Source organism: Somniosus microcephalus, unplaced genomic scaffold (genome assembly GCF_052327205.1).
Source record: "Somniosus microcephalus isolate GS21.2 unplaced genomic scaffold, FLI_Smic_1.0 unresolved_chr1, whole genome shotgun sequence".
In the NCBI taxonomy this organism is placed as follows: Eukaryota; Metazoa; Chordata; class Chondrichthyes; order Squaliformes; family Somniosidae; genus Somniosus; species Somniosus microcephalus.
In genome coordinates this window covers 5245896-5273056 of record NW_028225179.1, presented here as the reverse complement: position 1 = coordinate 5273056, position 27161 = coordinate 5245896, and the positions used below count along the sequence as shown (strand labels likewise).

The 27161-nt window shown below is 46.6% G+C and overlaps 1 protein-coding gene and 1 pseudogene across 3 annotated transcripts in view; one reads left to right on the top strand and one right to left on the bottom strand.

Annotated features, from left to right (window-relative positions):
- Positions 1-7504, bottom strand: part of LOC147093339 (uncharacterized) — a 70795-nt gene extending 63291 nt beyond the window's left edge. For all 3 annotated transcript variants that reach the window (XR_015074688.1, XR_015074687.1, XM_085974280.1), the window contains exon 1: positions 6931-7504. The gene's annotated coding sequence lies outside the window, so the exon portion shown is untranslated. The remainder of the gene's footprint in view (positions 1-6930) is intronic.
- The window catches only part of LOC147093338 (uncharacterized), a 174202-nt pseudogene that overhangs the window by 140280 nt on the left and 6761 nt on the right, over positions 1-27161 (top strand).

Sequence of the window (27161 nt, the reverse complement as noted above, 5' to 3'; positions counted from 1 at the left end):
CGTCGGCGGGAATCTCGAGCGGCAGAGCGGGGCTATAAAAGGCCCCAGAGACCAGGTAAGGCCTCAGTGTCGGCGGGAATCTCGAGCAGCAGCGGAGCTATAAAAGGTTCCAGAGACCAGGTAAGGCCCCAGTGTCGGCGGGAATCTCGAGCGGCAGAGCGGGGCTATAAAAGGCCCCAGAGACCAGGTAAGGCCTCGGAACTCGGAGGGAAGGAGAGAGGTAAAAAGTAATCCAAGTGTGACATCACCAGAAAGCGGGTAAGTGATTGGTTGGTAAGTATTTCTCCCTTTTTAAGCTTAAATCTCTTTGGTTTATAGTTTCTAAGGTGTGATATTCACCAACTAGAATCGGGGCAGAGGGTATTTAAGAATAATATTAATAAATTTAATTAATTACATAGAATGGGAGATCAGGTGATTGTGGGCGCTGGTGGACACCATTGATGCTCACGGTGATCACATTTGCAGTAAGTGTTGGCTGCTCGAGGAATTCCGGCTCCGTGTTGAAGAGCTGGAGTCCGAGCTTCAAACACTGAGACACATCAGGGAGGGGGAGAGTTACCTGGACTCTGTATCAGGAGGTAGTCACACCAATTAGATTAATTAATTCAGATGTAGTCCATGGCCAGGGTCAGGATGGTGTGACTAGAAGTGAGGCAGGTACGGGGATCCAGGAGGTAGTGTTGGAGGAGCCGCAGCCCTTGCACTTGTCCAACAGGTTCGAGGCTCTTACTCCCTGTGAGGATGGGAACAGGGACTGCGGGGAGGATGAGCAACCTGGCCACAGCACCGTGGAGCGGGGGGCCATTCAAGTGGGGGGAGTTAAAAGAAATGTTGTAGTGGTAGGGGACAGTATCGTTAGGGGGGTAGATAGAGTTCTTTGCAGCCGAGAGCGAGAGTTCCGAAGGCTGTGTTACCTCCCCGTGCCAGGGTTAAGGACATCTCCTCTGGGCTGGAGAGAAACTTGGAGTGGGAGGGGGAGGATCCAGTTGTCGTGGTCCATGTTGGTACCAACGACATAGATAGGACAAGGAAGGAGGTTCTGCTGAGGGAGTTTGAGCAGCTAGGGACCAAATTAAAAAGCAGAACCACAAGGGTAATAATCTCTGGATTATTACCTGAGCCACGAGTGAATTTGGCGAGGACAAATAAAATTAGAGAGTTAAATGCGTGGCTCAAAGACTGGTGTGGGAGAAATGGGTTTTGCTTCCTGGGACACTGGCACCAGTACTGGGGCAGGAGGGAGCTGTTCCATTGGGACGGGCTTCACTTGGCCAGTGCTGGGACTAGAGTCCTGGCGGATCATATAACTAGGGCTGTAGAGAGGGCTTTAAACTAACTAGTGGGGGGGGAGGTTCCTAGACAGCAAATAATAAAAATGACAACAGAGAAGGTCATAGACTTAGGTAGCAGTGGGGAAATTAAAAACCAGAGCGTGTCAGGAAGGGGCAGAAGGTATGGAGTAAAAGGTAAAGTAATAAAAAGGGCAAAAGCAGGAACATAAGAACATAAGAAATAGGAGCAGGAGTAGGCCAATCGGCCCCTCGAGCCTGCTCCGCCATTCAATAAGATCATGGCTGATCTGATCCTAACCGCCAATCCACTATCACAGAACCATCTCCTGAATCTAACAGAATTAGACACACGAAATAGGAGCAGGATCAGGCTACACGGCCCCTGGGCCCGCTCCGCTACCCACAGGGCCATGACCGATCCGAACCTAGACTCATGTCCAAATCCCTGCCCGCTCCCCGTAACCTTTAATTCCCTTCATTTCTAGGAAACTGTCTATTTCTGTTTTAAATTTATGTAATGATGTAGCTTCGACAGCTTTTTGGGGCAGCATATTCCATGGACCTACCACCCTCTGAGTGAAGTAGTTCCTCCTCATCTCAGTTTTGAAAGAGCAGCCCCTTATTCTAAGACTATGCCCCCTAGTTCCAGTTTCACCCATCATCGGGAACATCCTCCCCGCATCCACCCGATCCAACCCCTTCACAATCTTATATGTTTCAATAAGATCGCCTCTCATTCTTCTGAACTCCAATGAGTAGAGTTCCAATCTACTCAACCTCTCCTCATATGTCCATCCCCTCATCCCCGGGATTAACCGAGTGAACCTTCTTTGTACTGACTCGAGAGCAAGTATGTCCTTTCTTAAGTATGGACACCAAAACTGTATGCAGTATTCCAGGTGCGGTCTCACCAATACCTTGTACAACTGAAGCAATACCTCCCTATTTTTATATTCTATCCCCCTAGCAATGAAAGCCAACATTCCATTGGCCTTCTTAATCACTTGCTGCACCTGCATACTAACCTTTTGAGTTTCGTGCACCAGGACCCCCAGATCCCTTTGTACTTCAGTACTTTCCAGTTTCTTGCCATTAAGATAATAACTTGCTCTACGATTTTTCCTGCCAAAGTGCATAACCTCACACTTTCCAGTGTTGTATTCCATCTGCCAAATCTCTGCCCACTTACTTAGCCTGTCGATGTCCCCTTGCAAGTTTTTTATGTCCTCCTCACTCACTACTTTCCCTCCCATCTTAGTATCATCTGCAAACTGTGATATGTTACACTCGGTCCCCTCCTCCAAATCGTTAATATAGATTGTAAAGAGTTGGGGACCCAGCACTGACCCCTGCGGAACACCACTAGTTACTGATTGCCAGTCTGAGAATGAACCATTTATCCCAACACTCTGCCTTCTGTTAGATAGCCAATCCTCTATCCACGCCAGAATATTACCCCCAATCCCGTGATTTTTTATCTTAAGCAATAATCTTTTGTGTGGCACCTTGTCAAATGCCTTTTGGAAGTCTAAATACACTATGTCCACTGGTTCCCCTTTATCCACCCTATATGTTACTTCCTCAAAGAACTCCAGCAAATTTGTCAAACATGACTTCCCCTTCATAAAACCATGCTGACTTTGTCCTATTAAATTATGATTATCCAAATGTCCTATTACTGTCTCCTTAATAATGGACTCCAAAATTTTACCTACCACAGATGTTAGGCTAACCGGTCTATAGTTTCCAGCCTTCTGTCTACTGCCCTTTTTAAATAAGGGTGTTACATTTGCAGTTTTCCAGTCTGCCGGGACCTTTGCCGAGTCCAGGGGGTTTTGGAAAATTATTACCAATGCATCCACAATCCCTACCGCCACTTCCCTCAAGACCCTAGGATGTAAGCCATCAGGTCCAGGTGATTTATCTGCCTTGAGTCCCATTATTTTACCGAGTACCACTTCCTTAGTGATTTTGATCGTGTTTAGCTCCTCCCTCCCCTTTAGCCCCCTGTTTGTCCAGTGTTGGGATATTCGTAGAGACTGATATAAAATATTCATTCAGTGTTTTTGCCATCTCCATATTTCCTACCATTAATTTCCCGGTCTCATCCTCTAAGGGACCAACATTTACTTTAGCCACCCTTTTTCTTTTTATATAACTATAAAAACTCTTAACTATCTGTTTTTATATTTTTTGCTAATTTACTTTCATAATCTATCTTCCCTTTCTTAATCAATCTTTTTGTTATTTTTTGCTGTCTTTTAAAGTTTTCCCAATCCTCTATCCTCCCACTAGATTTGGCTACCTTATATGCCCTTGTTTTTAGTCGAATACTATCCTTAATTTCTTTACTTAGCCACGGATGGCTGTCTTTTCTTTTACACCCTTTTCTTCTCAGTGGAATATATTTTTTTTGGAAGTTGTAAAATAACTCCTTAAATGTACACCACTGATCATGTATCGTCTTACCCTTTAATCTATTTTCCCAATCCACTCTACTCAATTCCGCTCTCATACCTTCATAGTCTCCTTTATTCAAGCTTAGCACGCTTGTTTGAGATCCAACCTTCTCACCCTCTAATTGAATAAGTGTCACAAAACATCTTTGAAAGTTCTCTATCTGAATGCACGTAGCATTCGTAACAAAATAGACGAGTTAATGGCACAAATAACTACATATGGGTATGATCTTGTGGCCATTACAGAAACATGGCTGCAGGGTGAGAATGCCTGGGAATTAAACATACCAGGTTATTTAACGATCAGGAAGGACAGGCAGGGAGGAAGGGGAGGTGGGGGAGGTGGGGTGGCTATGTTAATAAAGAAAGGAATCTCTGTAATACAGAGAAATGATATTGGGTCAAAAGATCAGGATAATGAAACAGTTTGAGTGGAGGTAAGCAATAATAAGGGGAAAAAAACACTAGTGGGCGTAGTCTATAGGCCTCCGAACAGTTGCAACTCTGTTGGACGGAGTATCAATCAGGAAATAGTTGAGGCTTGTAATAAGGGAACATCTATAATTATGGGGGATTTTAACTATCATATTAATTGGACAAATCAAATTGGGCAGGGCAGCCTTGAGGAGGAGTTCATTGAGTGTATTAGGGATGGGTTTCTTGAGCAGTATGTAACTGAACCGACCCGGGGGCAAACAACCTTAGATCTGGTCCTGTGTAACGAGACAGGATTAATTAAAAATGTCCTAGTAAAGGATCCCCTTGGAATGAGTGACCATAACATGGTTGAATTCCATATTCAATTAGAGGGTGAGAAGGTTGGATCTCAAACAAGCGTGCTAAGCTTGAATAAAGGAGGCTATGAAGGTATGAGAGCGGAATTGAGTGGAGTGGATTGGGAAAATAGATTAAAGGGTAAGACGATACATGATCAGTGGTGTACATTTAAGGAGTTATTTTACAACTTCCAAAAAAAATATATTCCACTGAGAAGAAAAGGGTGTAAAAGAAAAGACAGCCATCCGTGGCTAAGTAAAGAAATTAAGGATAGTATTCGACTAAAAACAAGGGCATATAAGGTAGCCAAATCTAGTGGGAGGATAGAGGATTGGGAAAACTTTAAAAGACAGCAAAAAATAACAAAAAGATTGATTAAGAAAGGGAAGATAGATTATGAAAGTAAATTAGCAAAAAATATAAAAACAGATAGTTAAGAGTTTTTATAGTTATATAAAAAGAAAAAGGGTGGCTAAAGTAAATGTTGGTCCCTTAGAGGATGAGACCGGGAAATTAATGGTAGGAAATATGGAGATGGCAAAAACACTGAATGAATATTTTATATCAGTCTCTATGAATATCCCAACACTGGACAAACAGGGGGCTAAAGGGGGGGGAGGAGCTAAACACGATCAAAATCACGAAGGAAGTGGTACTCGGTAAAATAATGGGACGCAAGCCGGATAAATCACCTGGACCTGATGGCCTACATCCGAGGGTCTTGAGAGAAGTGGCGGTAGGGATTGTGGATGCATTGGTGATCATTTTCCAGAACTCCCTGGACTCAGGAAAGGTCCCAGCAGATTGGAAAACTGCTAATGTAACACCCTTATTTAAGAAGGGAAGTAGACAAAAAGCTGGAAACTATAGACCAGTTAGCCTAACATCTGTGGTTGGCAAAATGTTGGAGTCCATTATTAAGGAAACAGTAACAGAGCATTTGGATAAACATAATTTAATAGGACAGAGTCAGCATGGTTTTACGAAGGGGAAGTCATGTTTGACAAATTTGCTCAAATTCTTTGAGGATGTAACATACAGGGTTAATAAAGGGGAACCAGTGGATGTAGTGTATTTGGACTTCCAAAAGGCATTTGACAAGGTTCCACACAAAAGATTACTGATCAAGATAAAAAATCACGGGATTGGGGGTAATATACTAGCATGGGTGGAAGATTGGCTATCTAACAGAAAACAAAGAGTTGGGATAAATGGTTCGTTCTCGGGCTGGCAATCAGTAATTAGTGGTGTTCTGCAGGGGTCAGTGCTGGGACCCCAACTCTTTACAATCTATATTAACGATTTGGAGGAAGGGACCGAGTGCAACATATCCAAGTTTGCCGACAATACAAAGATGGGAGGGAAAGCAGTGAGTGAGGAGGACATAAAAAACCTGCAAAAGGACATAGACAGGCTCAGTGAGTGGGCAGAAATTTGGCAGATGCAATATGATGTTGGAAAGTGTGAGGTTATGCACTTTGGCAGAAAAAATTAAAGAGCAAGTTATTATTTAAATGGAGAGAAACTGCAAAGTGCTACAGTGCAAAGGGATCTGGGGGTCCTGGTGCATGAAACACAAAAAGTTAGTATGCAGGTGCAGCAGGTGATCAGGAAGGCCAATGGAATCTTGGCTTTTATTGCAAGGGGGATGGAGTATAAAAACAGGGAAGTCTTGCTGCAGTTATACAGGGTATTGGTGAGGCCACACCTGGAATACTGCATGCAGTTTTGGTTTCCATATTTAAGAAAAGATATACTTGCTCTTGAGGTGGTTCAGAGAAGGTTCACTCGGTTGATTCCGGAGATGAGGGGGTTGACTTATGAGGAAACGTTGAGTAGATTGGGACTCTACTCATTGGAGTTCAGAAGAATGAGAGGCGATCTTATCGAAACATATAAGATTGTGAGGGGGCTTGATCGGGTGGATGCAGTGAGGATGTTTCCACTGATGGGTGAGACTAGAACTAGGCGGCATAATCTTAGAATAAGGGGCTGCCCTTTCAAAACTGAGATGAGAAACTTCTTCACTCAGAGGGTAGTAAATCTATGGAATTTGCTACCTGAGAGAGCTGTGGAAGCTGCGACATTAAATAAATTTAAAACGGAGATAGACATTTTCCTAGCAGATAATGGAATTAGAGGTTACGGGGAGAGGGCAGGGAAGTGGACGTGAGTCTAGGTTCGGATCAGCCATGATCCAACTGAATGGCGGAGCAGGCCCGAGGGGCCGTATGGCCTACTCCTGCTTCTTATGTTCTTAATAGGACTCTCTCTGACCTTTCTCCCCAGTCCATCTCCAGGACCAGTGTGTATCTGAGTCAATGGGACTCTCTCTGACCTTTCTCCCCAGTCCAACTCCAGGACCAGTGTGTATCTGAGTCAATGGGACTTTCTCTTACCTTGCTCCCCAGTCGATCTCTGGAAGCTCTTTGAATCGGAAGGGTTCTCTCCGGTTGGTGCTCACAATCCTGTGCTGGTTAACCGGCTGTTGTTCCTCAGTCGACAATCCCTGTTTACTTCGAGCTGAGCACCTTCGTCAATCACACCATCATTCACCGGGAGATCCAATTGTGGCAAAGCAGAAAATAAGAACAGTATTGAAAGCGTGAAATAATGTAATGTAGACTTTTAATCTGCTTACTAATAATCCAATGTTAAGGCGGAGTATTTGTTTGATTTTGTGCCTTTGCTCAGATCCCCAGTTGCAGGGCTGTGTGTTTAGTTTGGAGATTTTGCTCACAGTAAATTTCCGGCCTCCTGAGACTCCCCCATTATCACTGCTCTGGGCGGAAATGCGCCATTTTCTGTGCGGAGTTACTGCCCGGAGCGGTGACCCTGTGAGCCTCCATCGCTGTGATCTAAACTCGGGGCTGAGCAGCCGCTGTCGGGCCGAGTTCCCTCAATCACAGAGCGGGCCCTATAACCCGGGCAACCAGCCTGCGTCTGACCCTCACTCACCGATCAACCCGCGCCGCCCGGCCCAGCACACAGCAAGGGAGAGGCACTGCGCCTGCGCTGGAGGGCAGGGGAGCGGCACTGCGCCTGCGCGGGAGCAAGGGAGCGGCACTGCGCCTGCGCGGGAGAGGGAGGCACGGGAGCGGCACTGCGCCTGCGCGGTATAGCTATGTCGCACGGACGCATCACTGTCGCTCCCAGTGGTGGGAGGACTACATCGGAACATATGCAGGCCCAGGTTAACGGCAGCCATCTTTGTAAGGGAGGGAGGAAAGTTTCAGTGCGACATCACCATATGCCTGAGACAAAGAGCCTTGTGTCCAATGCGGGGAATAAAAGCCCACAGCATCCCCGGGCCCTGAACAAGGGACTGGAGAGCTGCCCTGCGGATCAGACAATCAGCCGGCGCTAGTCCCGCCCCTCGGGCTCCCCGATTGGTTGGAGGACCCGCCGCCGGCTCGCTCCTCCAGTCCCGCCCCGCTCTCTCCCTATTGGTCGGCGGCTCCCGTCAATCAGGCCGCGGGCCCGGGTGACGTGTCCCAGAGGAGATCACGTGAAGCGTCCAACTGCCGCCGCTTGGTCCGGGGCTTCGCGGACTGTGAGGTTTTTCTATTTCTCTCTATTCTCTCCCGATCCACCCCCGCGCGATTCTCCACCCAATCGGAGCGAAGAAAACTCACTTTGCGTCACCGATCGCGACTCTGGAACCGACACCAAGGCCTTTCCCGGAATACCCCGCGCCGACTCTGTCCGGCAGGATCCGAGTGCGCAGGCGTAGCTCCGAGTGAGGGAGGGGTTGGTCTCCTCTGGGCATGCGCCGTTATTACCCTTGGTGACCGGCAGGGGTCGCTGTGCCGGATTACAAACCGCCGCTCCGTGTGCGCATGCGCGGGCTCATGGCTGTCAATCAGCCAGCAGCCAGAAGAGGTCGCTGGTGAGACCAGTGAAGAAAGAAAGACTTGCATTTATATAGCGCCTTTCACCACCACCGGATGTCCCAAAGCGCTTTGCAGCCAATGAAGTACTTTTTGAAGTGCAGTTACTGTTATAATGTAAACAAAGAAACAGAGAAGATAGGAGCAGGAGTAGGCCATTCGGCCCCTCAAGCCTGATCCGCCATTCAATGAGATCATGGCTGATCATCCAAACTCAGTACCCTGTCCCTGCCTTCGCCCCATATCCCTTGATCCCTTTAGCCTTAAGAAATATATCCAACTCCTTCTTGAATATATTTAATGAATTGGCCTCTACAGCTTTCTGTGGTAGAGAATTCCACAGGTTCACCACTCTCTGGGTGAAGAAATTCCTCCTCATCTCTGTCCTAAATGGCCTACCCCTTATCCTTATACTGTGACCCCTGGTTCTGGTGTAGGAACCGCGGAAGTCAGTAAGCGCACCGCAAGCTCCCACAAACAGCAATGTGATAATGACCAGATAATCTATCTTTGTGTTGTGTTAATTGAGGGATAAACATTGGCTAGGACACCGGGGGATAACTCCCCTGCTCTTTCCCACATTACAACAGTGACTACACTCCAATAGTACAATAGTACCTCATTGGCTGTAAAGCACTTCAAGACATCTGCTGGTCGTGAAAGGCACCATATAAATGCAAGCCTGTCTTTCTCAAAATAGTGCCATGGGATCTTTTATATCCACCTGAGAGAGCAGACAGGGCCTCAGTTTAACATCTCATCCAAAAAACAACACCTCCGACAGTGCCACACTCCCTCAGCACTGCACTGGAGTGTCAGCCTGCATTTTTGTGCTCAAAGTCTCTGGAGTGGGACTTGAACCCACAACTTTCTGACTCAGAGGCGAGAGTGCTGCCCACTTTTTTTTCTTTTTTTTTCTTAATATGCTTTACTGAACATTAAGAACATTTACAACATCGTGATCATTACATTGTATGATACAAATCAATTCCGCCGCTCTGCACAGCCATTCCGCCACCACATTTTAACATCAAAACCTGAAGTTTAATTTGTCACCTGCAACATATATTAATCGATTGTGCTTTAAAAATTGCTTGTAAAATACTGTCCTTAAATTCCTTTCTGAATAAAACATCCACAGAGACTTCTAATGGTCTTTTAGCTTATATTTAAAATACTCTTTCAGATTGATTCTCCGCCCCTTAAAAAACAGAGCATTCCTTCTTTGCACAATCACGAATCTAGCCAAACTGAACATTAAATTAATTGCCGCTCCGCTGGACTCTGGCAGACTTTCCAGCAATCCCCATCTCAAAATTGAGTCCCACGGGATTCCCCTTCTTGCCGTTCGGTCCCCACCCAGCAAAAAAGCTTCACACAACTGTCGAACATAGTACTTAAAGTCATTTAACTGCGGACATAACACCAGTAAATGGGACAGAGTCTCATCCTGTGTCCCACACACTGGGCAAGTTGCCGCCTCCACTCGTCCAATCTTGCACAAGACCGTCATGGTAAAAATCCAGTTATGAGCCAATTTGAAATCCAGCTCAATCCATTCTGGGCATTTAAAATTCGCCCACACTCCTTTCCAAATCCTGTTGCAGTCCAGCTGTGGGTTTATACTCTGCCAAAACTCCTGACCAGCAGGTGTCTTGAATCTCCATTCTCTAAATACCTCATAGAAATCTCGAGTATTACAGTTGTCAAATTGGATTAACTCTCCTCCTTTCTCCAGTACGAAGCTTGGAAAAGCAGGACGCATTTTACTTCCTTTGGAGATTTCCGCATTTATTTCTTCCATCCAATCCTGTGGCATTGCCCTCATAATCTTCTCATACATGATTCCTATTGCTTTTCCTTCTACCTCCTGATCCTCCTCCCACACCATGTCCCTCACAATCGCTTCCGGCAACCAACCTGGAATCGCCTCGTACAATACATCTTTCACTGATATAATCCCAGCTTTTATAAAAGCTTGATTAAATAAAACCTCTCCTTCGATGTTGACCCACCTGTTCAAAAATAAGGGCTGCTCTAAGAATTCCTCAGCCCCCTTGGGCGTAAACTGCACACTTTTTAAAAATTGAGCCCAAGTCTCTACAACCCCCTTATAAAATCTAGGGAGGAGCTTAATCGATTTCAAAAACATATTATTGTATTCCATATACAATATCCCCTGCCTTCCTAGCCCACTTTGTTTTAAAAAATGCTCAAAACAACTCTTCCAAAAACTTGAATTTGACTTCTGAAGAAATCTCTTCACCCATTTGATTCTAAAGGATTTTTTCTTCAAATCAATATCTGGGAAGTTGAGTCCTCCCTGATTTCTCCGTCCAATGATGGTATTGTAGGCCACCAAGGCTGGTTTCCCTTCCCATAAAAACCTCACACAAGCCTCTCGGATGGACTTTTCTGCCCACTCAGGAATATCCTCCACCGTCAATAAGTACCATAGCTTAGACAGCAGGAGAGCAGATACCACTGTCGCTCTTCCTTGCACTTTCAACCACCTTCTTTCCCATCTTCCCAAAATCTTTTTAATTTTCATAACCTTCGGTTCCCAATTTAATCGATCCACTTCTTCCCTGTCTTTCTTGCACCCCATATGCACCCCCAGCACTTCCACAACCTCCACCACCTTAAAGGGACATTCCCCCAACCATTCCCCCCTTCCCCTCCCTGCAACCAGGCATTGGGACTTACTATAATTCACTCTGGCACCTGAAGCTCTACAATATTCCTCCACTACCTCCATAGCTTTTCTCACTGACTCCCCATTTCTCAATGTTAGGGTTGTGTCATCTGCATATTGGTGTATCACAGAAACCAGCCCGGAACTGGGTACCACAATCCCACCTACTCCTTGTTTCTTTCGCATCATGTAACCTAATGGTTCTGCTACCAATGTGTACAGCAGTGGGGACAGGGGACAACCCTGCCTCACAGATCTCTGTATCGGAAAATACTTGGATAAAAAACCATTACATTTAACACAGCTAAATATGTTTGAATAAAAAATCCTTATCCACTGAATGAAATTTTCCTTGAAACCAAATGCTTCCAAAACCTTCAATAAAAATTCATGAGAGACCCTATCAAAGCTTTCTCTTGATCTATCTTTAATACATAAGCCTCCCTCCCACTCTCTTCCATGAGCTCTATCGCATCTCGGATTGAGACCACAGAGTCTGTGATGTCCCGGCCTATGACTCCATAGGACTGAGAGGGCCAAACTATCTCCGGTAACACCTCCTTCAAACGGTTTGCCATAACCCTCGCCAAGATCTTATAATCCACATTTAATAGTGTGATGGGCCTCCATTCTTCAGATCCTGTCTATCCCCTTTATTTTTATAAGCTAAGCTTATGATACCTCTCCTCATAGATGGGGCCAGGTCTCCCTCAATTTCAATTTCCTTAAAAACTCCTAAGAGCAATGGACTTAAAATCTCGAAAAATTCCTTATAAAATTCTGCACTTAGTCCATTGGACCCTGGGCTTTTCCCCCCCTTCATTCCACTTATTGCTACTTTTATTTCTACTAATCCTACTTCTTTATCACACATGCCTCTCTCATCCTCCTTCAAACCCTTTTCAATAAAAGCAGTAACCCTCTCCATCTCCAAATTGGAAATGTCTTCTTTTGTATATAGCTCTTGATAAAAGCTGCTAGCTGCCTCCAAAATCTCCCCACTTTCATGAATAATCCTCTCCCCCACCTTCAATTCCTCAATTAACGATAATCTCTGTCGCCGCTTCTCTTGCTCTAGAAAATATCCAGTGCATCTTTCGCCCTCCAATGCATCTCTAGCCTTTGCACGGAGAATGGCCCCCTTGCATTTTTCCGCTTGCAGTAATTCCCATTCTTCCTTTAGCACCTGTAACTTAGTCTCCGCTCCCTTGTCCCCTCCATCCACTGCTTTACAGACATCCATAAACCTTTTGTTTAAATTCTCTTCTCGATACTGGTTCGCTGCCGCCCTCTTTTTCCCATAACGCACGAAAATTTTTTAACCTCGTATTTAAAATTGTCCCACCAAACTCTTCTTTCTTTCAAGAACAAAAGTTCCCTCTGAGCATTCCTTATTATATTTAAAATCCCTTCTTTATAAGCACTTTCCTTCAGGTATTGACTGTTTAAAATCCACACCCCTGAACCGATCTTAACTCTGCTGTTCCTAATTCTAAGAACCAAAGCCGAGTGATCACTAAAAAATACTTTTTTATAAAAAATCTCCATCACCTCCGAACTTAACCCTTCCCGCATTAGCACAAAATCTATTCGGCTCTGTTTTAAAACCTCACCCACCCAACCTGCTCTGGAGAACTCCCTTTTTATGGGGTTCTGGTCCCTCCATACGTCTCTCAAATTTAAATTTGCCATCATTTTTGTAATCATCCCTCTGGAGTTATCCTCTTTAAAAGTCATCTGGGCTGAAATGTCCATCCAAGATAAAAATACATTAAAATCCCCCACAATACAAGGATTTTCCACCTCTGCCACTTTAGTGAATAACCCCTGAAAAAACTCGCGACGCTTCCCATGGTCGTTCGGTGCATAGATATTAAAAAGATCACAGTTAAAACCTTCCAATTTTACCCTTAGCCGTAAAAATCTTCCCTCAGTGTCCTTGTCCACCAAGGCAACATTCTCTTCTATGGACGGACTCACCAAAACAGCCACCCCTCTACGGTTGTTGTTCGCACAACTTGCAAACACCTCTCCCTTCCAAACCTTCTGAACTCTTGCCAGAATATCCTCATCCCAAAAGGTTTCTTGCAGACACAACAACATGGGCAGCACGGTGGCATAGTGGTTAGCACTGTTGCCTCACAGCGCCAGGGACCCGGGTTCGAATCCGGCCTCGGGCGACTGTCTGTGTGGAGTTTGCACATTCTCCCCGTGTTTGCGTGGGTTTACTCCGGGTGCTCCGGTTTCCTCCCACAGTCCAAAGATGTGCGGGTTAGGTTGATTGGCTATGATAAATTGACCCTTAGTGTTAGGGGGATTAAATACGTGGGGTTACGGGGATAGGGTGGGATATGTGTTGGTGTAGGGGTTACGGGGATCGGGTGGGATATGTGTCGGTGCAGGCTCGATGGGCCGAAATGGCCTCTATCTGCACTGTGTGGTTTCTGTGATTTCTGTGACAACAAGTCCGTACCTTTAAAACCCTGCAACAACTGCTGCAATTTCTTCTCACCCCTCAGTCCGTTCACATTGATCGAGACCAATGTAATCATGGCTCCAAAGAAGGGAAGTATGCACAATAATCTCCCCATCATTTAATCTCTGGCTCCTCCCTCCTCTCATGCTCCTTCTCAACTTTTCGCCCAGCTGTTGCTTTTTCCTGCAGCCTCCGGCTCTTTTTCCCCTCCTGTTTGACCCCTCCCTGCTGTTTCAGCCTCTTTTTTGCCTTTCCTTTGGACCCAGGAGCTGCCCTTTTTCCCTCCTTCTGCCCCTCACTAACCTTTCCCTTTCCACATGATGCCACCCCACCCCCGACTTCCATGTCTCTGTCCCCCTCTAATTCCTCACACTCAAGCTCTTCTGCAACCCCCTGTGCCTGCTCCCCGTCAGATACATAATCCTGCTCCCTGTCAGATTCGTCATCTCCCATAGAGAGTCTTCCTGCTATCGCAGTTTCTCCCACTGTGCCGCCCCCTTCGACCACATCTCTACTTCTGACCCTTGCACCTTGTTCCCTCACTCCATGGGACAATGGCTCACCTAGATTGCTCTCTTCTAACGTCTCCATCTCGCCGATCCCATTCTGCTGTCCCTTTAAGGCCTCTGCCTCCTGCACCCTCTCCCCGCCCTGCCCCCTCCCGCTCACCAAAATATCCGACTCCCCGCCTATCTCTGGAGCACTCACTTCCACCACACACCCCGCTGCTGCCTCCTCTCCCCCCGCCGACACCAGACTCCCCAGGGGGAGCCGAACTACACTAAGGCTCGAGTCTGCACTCGACCCTTGCTGCCCGCTGTTGTCTTTGTTCCCCTCCATAGCACTCGCCGTGTTTTCCGCCAATTCCAACTCCATCTCCGCTCCGCCAACCTCTGCCTCCTCCTGTGCTCCTTTTTCCTCCATTTTACCGGCTGTGTCCTCCGACTGCACCGCACCTCCGGCCGTTCCACGCTCCTCCCCTGCTCCTTCTCCCATCTCATCGCTCATTTCGCTCCCTTCCGCCACACACTCACAGCGGGCGGGGCCTTTACGACACACCCCACAGCTCGCTGCCTTGCAGCTCCGCGCGATATGTCCCGACTCACCGCAATTGTAGCAATACAAATCAGGGCAATGTCTCACGAGATGATCATGTCCCAAACAATAGTAACATACTTTTACTTGATTGTCGTGCAGCACCCGAAAGTATTGCACTCCCTCCAGAGTCTCGAACTTCATACTATAAGGCAAAGACCTTACCCCCTCCGGGAATCGCACCTTGACATACCGGGTTCCGTCTGCCACCCTTGTTCCCGGATAGTACCTCCTCTTGATTTCGGAACAGATTTTAATATCCCACGACTCCAAATTCTTGCTCAGCACTTCGTCCTCAATGTACACAGGCAAGTTCAAAAATGAAACCACCACCTCCTCAGAATACAGCAGGGTCACCTCCAAAAATTTCTCCCCAACTTTCAGACTGAGCAGCAGTCTTTCGACCTCCTCACGGCCACTCACCGTCACCTCAAATCCCACACTTGGTTTCGGACGGCATGCAAAACAGCTTCCTTCACCACAGTCCTCCTGAACCGCCTGGATTATATCCCAGGCTCGAATCTTCCTGACTTCACATTGTACTACGACGGTATTTTCTTTACCGAACCTTCTGAGGTCCCGGCCCAAATCTTTGGGCCTTTTTGTTCCCCTACCCACCACAGTTTCTTCCCGCATCAAATTCCTCTCGGGAACATTGTCCTCCGAGGGGCCCGGCACTCCGGACCCCTCAGCAGCCATCTGGCTGTTCTTTGTGGGCCAAAAAGGCCCCAAAACCCTCCACCAACTTTTTCCAAAACTCCCTCCAACACCCAGCTGCAATTAGGCAACCAGTCACACCTGGCTCACTCCTAGCTCCTCCCACCTAGAGGGTGCTGCCCACTGAGCCACAGCTGACCATGTTGGTCCCTTAGAGGCTGAGACAGGAGAAATTATTATGGGGAATAAGGAAATGGCAGAAACGTTAAAACAAATATTTTGTACCTGTCTTCACAGTAGAAGACACAAAAGCATACCAAAGATGGTGGGGAACCGAGGGTTTAATGAGGATGAGGAACTTAATGTAAAGTACTAGAGAAACTAATGGGACTAAAAGCCGACAAATCCCCTGGACCTGACGACCTACATCCTAGGGTTCTAAAAGAGGTGGCTGAAGAGAGAGTGGCTGCATTGGTTTTGATCTTCCAAAATTCCCGAGATTCTAGAACGGTCCCAGTGGATTTGAAGGTCGCAAATGTAACACCGCTATTCAAGAAAGGAGGGAGGGAAAAAACAGGGAACGACAGGCCAGTTAGCCTGACATCAGTCGTTGGGAAAATGCTGGAATCCATTGTTACGGAAGTTGTATCAGGGCACTTAGAAAATCATAACATGGGTAGGCTGAGTAAACATGGTTTTATGGAAGGGAAATCGTGTTTGACAAATTTATTAGAGTTATTTGAGGATGTAACTAGCAGGGTAGATAAAGGGGAACCAGTGGATGTCGTACATTTGGATTTCCAAAAGGCATTCGACAAGGTGCCACATAAAACGTTATTACACAAGATTAGAGCTCACGGGGTTGGGGGTAATATAGTAGCATGGATAGAGGATTGGTTAATGGGCAGAAAACAGAGAGTAGGGATAACCTGGCAGGCTGTAACTAGTGGGTGCCGCAAGGATCAGTGTTGGGGCCTCAGCTATTTACAATCTATATTAATGACCCAGATGAAGGGACCGAGTGTCATGTATCCAAGTTTGCTGATGATACAAAGCTAGGTGGGACAGTAAGCTGTGAGGAGAACACAAAGACTCTGCAAAGTGATATAGATAGACTAAGTGAGTGGGCAGTAAGGTGGCAGATGGAGTATAATGTAGGGAAATGTGAGGTTATTCACTTTGGTGAGAAACTTTCAAATGTTGGTGTTCAGAGAGATTTGGGTGTCCTCGTGCAAGAAACACAGAAAGCTAGCCTGCAGGTACAGCAAGCAATAAGGAAGGCAAGTGGCATGTTGGCCTTTATTGCAAGGGGGTTGGAGTATAAGAGTAAGGAAGTCTTGCTCCAATTGTACAGGGCCTTGGTGAGACCACACCTGGAGTACTGTGCACAGTTCTGGTCTCCTTATCTAAGGGAGGATATACTTGCCTTGGAGACGGTGCAATGAAGGATCACTAGATTGATTCCTGGGATAAGAGGGCTGTCCTATGATGAGAGATTGTGTAGAATGGGCCGATACTCTCTGGAGTTTAGAAGAATGAGAGGTGACCTCATTGAAACATACAAGATTCTGAAGGGGATTGACAGGGTAGATGCTGAGAGGTTGTTTCCCCTGGCTGGAGTGTCTAGAACTAGGGGTCACAGTCTCAGGATAAGGGGTCGGCCATTTAAGACTGAGATGAGGAGGAATTTCTTCACTCGGAGGGTTGTGAATCTCTGTAATTCTCTGCCCCAGAGGGCTGTGAATGCCGAGTCTTTGAGTATATTCAAGGCTGAGATCGATAGATTTTTGGACTCTGGGGGAATCGAGGGATATGGAGATCGATGATCAGCCATGATCTTATTGAATGGTGGAGCAGGCTCGAGGGGCCGAATGGCCCACTCCTGCTAATTGGCTAAGGGAGAGGAGGCAGTGAGCAGTGCTGAGGGATGTTTTTCTGACTGGAGGGAAGTATGCAGTGGGCTCCCCCAGGGGTCGGGATTAGGACCATTGCTTTTCTTGTTATATATAAATGACCTGGACTTGGGTACAGGTGAACAATTTCAAAGTTTACGGATGATACAAAACTTGGCAACGTAGTAAATAGTTAGCATAGTAATAGCAGACTTCAGAAGGACAGAGACAGACTGTGAAATGAGCAGACACAAGGCAGATGAAATTAAATGAGGATAAGTGTGAAGTGATGCACTTTGGGAGAAACAACAGGGAGAGGCCGTATAATCTAAATGGGACTATTTTGAGGGGGTGCAAGAGCAGAGGGGCCTGGGGGTCCATATTCACAAGTCTTTGAAAGTGCCACAGCAAGTTGGTGAGGCGGTTCAGAAAGCGTGTGGGATACTTGGCTTTGTAAATAGGGCCATTGAATACAAAAACAAGGAAGTTACACTAAACCTTTACAAATCACGAGTTAGGAACATAGGACAGGAGGAGGCCATCTAGCCCCTCGAGCCTGTTCCGCCATTCAATAAGGTCATGGCTGATCTTGGGCTCAAAGCCACTTCCCTGCCCGCTCCCCATAACCCTTCACTCCCTTATCTTGCAAAAATCTGTCCATCTCCACCTTAAATGTATTCAATGACCCAGCCTGCACAGCTCTCTGCGGCAGAGAATTCCACAGATTTACGACCCTCTGAGAGAAGAAATTCCTCCTCATCTCAGTTCTAAAAGGACGACCCTTTCATCTAAATCTGTGCCCCCGAGTTCTAGATTTCCCCACGAGAGGAAACATCCTCTCTGCATCTACCTTGTCGAGCCCCCTCAGTATCTTATATGTTTCAATAAGATCACCTCTCATTCTTCTAAATTCCAATGAGTATAGGCCCAACCTGCTCAACCTTTCTTCATAAGTCAACCCCTTCATCTCCGGAATTAACCTCGTGAATCGTCTCTGAACTGCCTCCAATGCAAGTATATCCTTCCTTAAATAAGGAGACCAAAACTGTATGCAGTTCTCCAGGTGTGGTCTCACCAATACCCTGTACAGTTGTAGCAGGACTTCCCTGCTTTTATACTCCAACCCCCTTGAAATAAAGGCCAACATCCCATTTGCCTTTTTGATTACTTGCTGTACCTGCATGGTAACTTTTTGTGTTTCATGCACAAGGACCCCCAGGTCCCTCTGAACTGTAGCATTTTGTAATCTCTCCATTTAAATAATAATTTGTTTTTTTATTTTTCCTGCCAAAGTGTATAACCTCGCACTTTCCCACATTATACTCCATCTGCCAAATGGTTGCCCACTCACTTAGCCTGTCTATATCCCTTTGCAGGTTCTTTGAGTCCTCTGCACAACTTGCTTTCCCACCCATCTTTGTATCAGGACAGGAGGAGGCCATTCAGCCCCTCGAGCCTGTTCCGCCATTCAATGAGATCACGGCTGATCTGCGATCTAACTCCAAACACCCGCCTTTGGCCCATATCCCTTAATACCTTTGGGTAACAAAAACCTATCAATCTCAGATTTAAAATTAGCAATTGATCGAGCATCAATTGCTGTTTGCGGAAGAGAGTTCCAAACTTCTACCACCATTTGTGTGTAGAAATGTTTCCTAATTTCACTCCTGAAAGGTCTGGCTCTAATTTTTAGACTATGTCCCAAGTCCTAGAATCCCCAACCAGCGGAAATAGTTTCTCTCTATCTACCCTATCTGTTCCCCTTAATATCCTGAAAACTTCGATCAGATGACCCCTTAACTTTCTAAATTCCAGGGAATACAACCTTAGTTTGTGTAATCCCTCCTCGTAACTTAACCCTTGAAGTCCAGGTATCATTCTGGTAAACCTACGCTGCACTCCCTCCAAGGCCAATATATCCCTCCTAAGGTGTGATGCTCAGAACTGCCCACAGTGCTCCAGGTGTGGTCTAACCAAGGTTTTGTACAGCTGCAGGGTTTTGGCCTCAGCTGGAGTCTTGTGTACAGTTCTGGGCACCACACTTTAGGAAGGATGTCAAGGCCTTGGAGAGGGTACAGAGGAGGTTGACCAGGATGGTACCAGGGGTGAGGGAGTTCAGTTATGTGGAGAGATTGGAGAAGCTGGGATTGTTCCCCTTAGAGCAGAGAAGGTTAAGAGGAGACCTAATAGAGGTGTTCAAAATGATGAGGGGTTTTGATCGAGCAAGTAGGGAGAAACTGTTCACTCTGGCAAGTTGGTCGGTAACCAAAGGTCACAGATTTAAAATAGTTGCTAAAAGAACTAGAGGGAAATGAGGAGAATTGTTTTCACACAGAGGGTTGTTCAGATCTGGAACGCACCACCTGAAAGGATGCTGGAATCAGGTTCCACAGGAACTTTCAAACAGTAATTGGACATGTCCTTGAAGAGGACTAGTTTGCAGAGTTCTGGGGATAAAGCTGCGGTTCGGGACTAAATTGGACAGCTCTTTCAAAGACACGATGGGCACAGACAGGATGGGCCGAATCACCTCCTTCTGTGCTGTTAGATTCGATGATCAGTGTGAACACGCTGGTGTCTCTTAAGATTCTTAGAGCTTTTAAAGCTCTTCCCACAAGTCAGAACATTTAAAGGGTCTCTCGTCAGTGTGAACAAGCTGGTGTGACAGGAGGGTGGATGACTGAGTGAATCCCTTCCCACACACGGAGCAGGTGAACGGTCTCTCACCAGTGTATAGGAGCCGATGTCTCTTCAGCTCCCTGGAGCTTTTAAAGCTTTTCCCACAGCCAGAACATTTAATGGGGTTCTCTCCAGTGTGAACTCGCTGATGGGCCAGCAGGTTGGAGGACCGAGCGAATCCCTTCCCACACACGGATCAGGTGAACGGCCTCTCCCCAGCATGTAGGAGCCGGTGTCTCTTCAGCTCCCCAGGGCTTTTAAAGCTTTTCCCACAAGTCAGAACATTTAAAGGGTCTCTCGTCAGTGTGAACTCGCTGGTGTATCAGCAGGTTGGAGGGCTGAGCGAATCCCTTCCCTCACACGGAGCAGGTGAACGGCCTCTCCCCAGTGTGTAGGTGTTGGTGTCTCTTCAGCTCCCAGGAGCTTTTAAAGCTCTTCCCACAGTCAGAACATTTAAAGGGTCTCTCGTCAGTATGAACAAGCTGGTGTGTCTGCAGGGTGGATGACTGAGTGAATCCCTTCCCACACACGAAGCAGGTGAACGGCCTCTCCCCAGTGTGAACTCACTGGTGTTGCTTGAGCTCCCGGGGGATTTTAAAGCTCTTCCCACAGTGAGAACATTTAAATGGCCTTTCATCAGTGTGAACAAGCTGGTGTATCAGCAGGGTGGAGGACTGCAAGAATCCCTTCCCACATGGAGCAGGTGAATGGCCTCTCCACAGTGTGGAGGCACTGGTGTCCCTTCAGATCCTGGGGCTTTTAAAGCTCTTCCCACAGTCAGAACCTGTAAACGGCCACTCATCAGTGTGAACAAGCTGATGTCGCTTCAGATGCCCGGGGCTTTTAAAGCTCTTCCCACAGTCAGGACATTGAAATGGTCTCTCCCCAGTGTGAACTCGCTGGTGTGTTTGCAGGTGGGATGAACAAACAAATCCCTTTCCACACACGGAGTAGGTGAATGGACTGTCCCTGGTGTGACTGCGCCGTTGAACTTCCAGTGCAGACGGGGAACTGACTCCCTTCCCACTGTCCCCACCTTTACCCGGTTTCTCCCCGGTGTGATGGTGCATGTGTCTCACCAGGTCAGGCGATCGGCTGAATCCGTGTCTACACACTGAACACGTGTGCGGTTTGTCATCGCTGCTTTCTCCTTCCATGTGCAAAGGCCGATGATATTCAGGTCCTGATGAATCGAGCGACTCTGTCAGATTTTGTCGTGATGTTTGGTCTGAGCTTCCTGCCTGTAACTGCTCCACTTCTATAACCCTGTAAATCGAGTTCAGAAAAGGATCAGAGGCAAACTGTTGTTTAATTTTCCCCTTTCCGAACCTAGGGGCAGTGAAGCTGATTTTCAGGCCCCACCTGCTGCACAGGTTGGTTGAAAGGATCAGCAGTAATGGCGGCTGTAATACCCACAAGCCCCCGGCGCTGCAGAAAGCACTCTGTTGACTCTGAGTCCCGCGCATGTGCTCATGGCCCCCACGCTCTCCCTCCTGCTCTACAATCGCCCGTCCCGATCGGTCCGCAACGCGCATGCTCAGCGCACAAAACCCCGCGGTTGGAACATCGGGCGCGCATGCGGAGCCGCAACATCTGGTACGCGTGCGCGGCTCAGGTGGGGGCGAGTCGGTGTTTAGCCTCAGCCGCCAGGGAGGTGCACATGCGCAGGACGACCCAACATTCTTCCAGTCAGCAATCACTCCCTCGTTTCTTTAACAAAAACAGAAAATGCTGGAAATACTCAGCAGGTCAGGCAGCATCTGTGGAGAGAGAAACAGAGTTAACGTTTCAGGTCGATGACCTTCCGTCAGAACTGCTTGTTCTTTAGTGTCAGCCAGTGGCTCAGTGGGTAGCACTCTCGCCTCTGAGTCAGAAAGTTGTGGGTTCAAGTCCCACTCCAGAGACTTGAGCACAAAAATCCAGGCTGACACTCCAGTGCAGTGCTGAGGGAGTGCTGCACTGTCGGAGGTGCTGTTTTTTGGAGGAGACGTTTAACTGAGGCCCCGTCTGCTCTCTCAGGTGGATGTCAACGATCCTATGGCACTATTTGAATAAGAGTAGGGGAGTTATCCCTGGTGTCCTAGCCAATGTGTTTATCCCTCAATCAACATAACAAAACACATAGATTATCTGGTCATTATCAGATTGCTGTTTGTGGGAGCTTGCTGTGCGCTAATTGGCTGCTGTGTTTCCTACATCCTACATTACAACAGTGACTATACTTCATTGGCTGTAAAGTGCTTTGGGACGTCCGGTGGTGGTGAAAGGCGCTATATAAATGCAAGTCTTTCTTCCTTCACTGGTCTCACCAGCGACCTCTTCTGGCTGATTGTTGATTGACAGCTGAGTGTCCGCGCATGCGCACACGGAGCGGCGTTTTGGGCCGAGTCCGGCACAGCGACCCCTCCCGGTCACCAAGGGTAATAACCGCGCATGCCCAGAGGACACCAACCCCCCTCCCCCATTCAGAGCTGCGCCTGCGCACTCGGATCCTGCCGGATGGAGTTGGCGCGGGGTCATTCCGGGGAAAGGCCTTGGTGTCGGTTCCAGATCGCGATCGGTGACGCAAAGTGAGTTTTCTCCGCTCCGATTGGGTGGAGAATCGCGCGGGGTGGGTGGTGTATTGATTTCTTTGTGGGTTCAATGACGAGACATTTATGAAAGGGAATGTCTTTGAATCTAATGTTTGTTCAACTCTGTTAACAGCATTACAGGAGACACCATCTTAGAGATCCATCTAAAACGAAACTAAAACTAAACTGCTTGTCTCTCAAATGCCCTCTGCTGGTCAGGCATAAATAATCAAACAGGCAAATATGCTGGTAAGGCATCATAATCAAACAGGCAAATACCATCACTATTTGCTGATATCATTACATCTCCCTTTCTTAAAACAAAAGTATTTTACTTTTATCTAACAACATGTTTTCTTTGTATTACTCTGCATTTTAACTGTAACACTTAATGAACTTACATTATCATTATCATGATCAAGGTTTTTTAACCTTGTTTTGTGTGTTCACATGAAATATGTAAATACCTAGAACTTGAAGAGAGAATAAGATAACATTACTTCCTTCTATAACAAGAGTCCTTAAACTTGCTCAATGAGTCTCTCAGGAGGCTTCACGTGTCTTGAGGATTTTCTGATTGATTGTCCTTGAATCTGAGTTGTTGCCTCAGATGATGGTTTCTCAGCTGTGTGATCAGGTTGTTCAACAGTATCAGTCTTTTGACCTGCTGTGTGATCAGGTTGTTCAACAGTATCAGTCTTTTTACTGTCTGGACCAATTTTCCCACTAGTCCATTGGACTGTGGAAAGTGAGGACTTGACGTTGTGTGGACAAAGTCCCACTCTTTGGCAAAGTGTCGGAAACTTGCATTGTAAAACTGGGGTCCGTTGTCTGTGAAGACCTCGCTTGCCACGCCATGTCTGGAGAATATGGCTTTCATACATGTTATTACAGCATCTGCAGTGGTGGTGTACAGTCGACAAACCTCTGGATACAGGGAGTAATAGTCTGTGACTACAAGATAGTCCTTCCCTTGACATACGAATAGGTCAGCGCCTACCTTCTGGTAAGGTCTGTCTGGCGCTGGGTGTGGCTTTAGTGGTTCTACCGGATTGCTTGCTTGATATTTCAGGCATATTGTGCAGTTTGACACCTCATTTGTCACATCTTGGTTGATTCGTGGCCAGTACATCACCTCTCGTGCTCTTTTCTTACACTTTTCGATTCCCAGATGTCCTCCATGGATCCTTTTTAGCATCTCTTTTCTCAGACTCTTTGGGATAACTATTTTACTTCCTTTGTAGATGATGTCTTCGACCAGTGATAGTTCCGCCCTGCAGTTCCAGTACTCTGCCATGTCAGGTGAGCAGTCTTGCTTCATGTTGGGCCATCCATCCAAGATGCTTTTCCTCAGTCGTCTCAGTGTTTCATCTTTGTTTGTCTCAGTCTTTATGAGCTCCATTTTTGCATCTGCTATGGGCAGTGCACTTGTGATCATGTCCACGTAGGCGTTCACTTTTTCATCCATTTTGGTGTTTGTGGGCTCACTTGGGCCAACAGCTCTGGACAACGTGTCTGCTGTATACATCAGCTTACCCGGTGTGTACGCAACATTCAGTGTATAGCGTTGCAGCCTGATCATCATTCTTTGTATTCTAAGCGGACAGCTATTTAGTGGCTTTTGGAACAATGCAATCAAGGGCTTATGGTCAGTCTCTACACTGATTGCTTGTCCTGCCACAAACTGGTGAAATCTTTCACAGGCATATGTGATGCTGAGCAGCTCCTTTTCTATTTGAGCATATCGCGTCTCCGCGTCTGTCATTGAGCGCGATGCATATGCAATAGGTTGCCAGTAGTCATATTTTTGCAGAAGAACGGCACCGAGCCCACTCTGATGCATCTGATGATATCTTGATGGGTCTCGCTGGGTCATAAAACCTCAGAACTGGTTCCTCTGTGAGCAGTTTCTTTAGATCGCTCCATGACTTCTCATGCTCATGATTCCATTCCCATTCTATGTTCTTTTCAGTTAGTCTTCTCAGTGGTGCCATCTTTTCTGAGAGGTTGGATATGAATTTACCCATGTAGTTGATCATTCCATTAAACCTCTGCATGTCCTTTTTGCATTGTGGCTTTGGCATATTCTCAATGGCGGACACCTTTCTGGGATCTGGTCTGATGCCCTCACTGCTAAGGATATCTCCCACGAATGTCAGTTCTGTCACCCCGAGCTGGCATTTCTCTCTATTCAGCTTCAGGTTTGTTTTCCTTGTTGCTTCCAGCACTTTTTTCAGTCTCTCGTCATGCTCAGTTCTCGTGGTTCCCCATACTATGATGTCATCCATCGAGGTATCAACTCCCTCCAGATGCTCATAGATCATATGGATAGTTTTGTGATACACTTCAGGAGCTGAGGCAATGCCAAATGGTAACCTTAGGAATCTGTATCTGCCAAATGGACTGTTGAACGTGCATAGTCTTGAACTTGCCTCGTCCAGTTTCATCTGCCAAAATCCTGATGATGCATCTAACTTGCTGAAATACTTTGCATTTGCAAACTGTGACATGATTTCCTCACGTGTAGGAAGCTTGAAGTGCTCTCTCTTTATTGCTCTGTTTAGATCTCTTGGATCCAGGCAAATTCTGAGCTTTCCATTCTTTTTGTCCGCAACTACGAGGGAACTCACCCACTCAGTTGGCTCATCTATCTTCTGAATCACGTTCAGGCTTTCCATCCTGTCCAACTCTGCCTTCAGTTGCTTTTGAAGAGCAAACGGAACTTTTCTGCATGGATGTATGACCGTTGGCATACTTTTATCTACTCTGATCGTGTGTTCTCCTGGAAGGCAGCCTAGACCCTGAAATAGGTCATTGTACTCTTTCATGAGTTCATCATAGACTGTCTCTCCTTCGCTTTCCACAACGAGGACTCTCTTTACCAGGTTCAGTCTCTCACAGGCTATTAAACCTAGTATGGCTTGCACATCCTTTGGCACCACAATTAATGCTAGCATGTGCTCTCTGTCCTTGTGTGTCACTTTGACAATGCATCTTCCTTTCACTGGTATATCAGTACCTGAGTATCCTGTCACTTTCACTTTTATTCCATGTATCTTTGGTCTGGGTCTAATTTTCTTAAAATCAGTCTCTGATATCACATTAACTTGTGCTCCAGTATCCAATTTAAATGGAATGTGTATGTCATTCACTTTTAGTGTCAACATCCAGTCTCTTTTTTCTTTTTTGTTTTCAGACACAACATCCACATTGAACTCCTCTTTCTCGCTTTCATCCACTGCATGGACCTTGCTTCGTTGCGCTTGGTTCTTACAGCAACGGGCATAATGGTTGTTTTTGTTGCAACTATTGCATGTTTTACCATATGCTGGACACTTTCTTGGTGTATGCTGTGTACTGCATCGACTACATGACTTTTGATTGCCCCTTTCATTTTTGTTCGCTGGCCACGCCTCTTTTTTCACATTGGCGCTTTTTGTTAAACGGTTTGTGTCCGTTCTTTCTCACTGCATCCACGTTGCAGCTACTGTCACTGAACAGCTCCTTTGCCTGCGACTTCACAGTCTCTGTAGCTCTACACAGTGCTATGGCTTTTCCCAGGTCTAGATTTTGCTCTCTTAGCAGTCTTTCCCTTAGACCATTATCTGGAATACCACACACCAGTCTGTCTTTTATCAGCGAGTCTGTCAGTCCCCCAAATTCATACAATTTGCTTCTGTTTCTCAGTTCAGTCACATACTGATCAATATTCTCTCCCATTTTCTGTACACATGTGAAAAACCTGTGCCTCTCAAACGTCACGTTACGTTTAGGTATGCAGTAGGCCTCAAACTGTTCCATTATTTTATCTAGCTTCATTTTGTCTCCATCAGCAGCGAACGTGAAGTTATTATACACCTCCAACGCTTCATCACCCACGACATGTAAGAACGCTGACGCTTTCATTTTATCACTTTTCTCGTCAGCTCCGATTGCTGATAAATACAACTCCAAACGTTGTTTGAACCTCCTCCAATTTTCAGCCACATTACCTGTCAACTGAAGCTTCGCTGGTGGGTGTAATCCTACCATTTTTTCACTTCGTTAGCTATTCTTCAAAGGTAAGTAATGATGTTCTCTTTTGGCTTGCTAATATGTGGAGAGCTGATTTAACTTCAGATTTTTCCTCTTCATCTCTTTCAATCACTTCTGACACCATGTATTGATTTCTTTGTGGGTTCAATGACGAGACATTTATGAAAGAGAATGTCTTTTAATCTAAAGTTTGTTCAACTCTGTTAACAGCATTACAGGAGACACCATCTCAGAGATCCATCTAAAACTAAACTGCTTGTCTCTCACATGCCCTCTGCTGGTCAGGCATAAATAATCAAACAGGCAAATACCATCACTATTTGCTGATATCATTACAGGTGGGGGGAGGGGTGGCTCGGGAGAGAATAAATAGAAAAACCTGAGAGTCCGCGAGCCCCTGGACGTCAGTTGGACGGAGCACGTGATCTCCTCGGGGACATGTGACCCGGGCCTGCGGCCTGATTGACGGGAGCTTCCGACCAATAGGGAGCAAGCGGGGTGGGGCTGGAGGAGCGAGCCGGCGGCGGGTCCTCCAACCAATCGGGGAGCCCGAGGGGCGGGACTAGCACCGGCTGATTGCCTGATCCGCAGGGCAGCGAGTTTCTCCAGTCCCTTGTTCAGGGCCCGGGGCCAGGGGA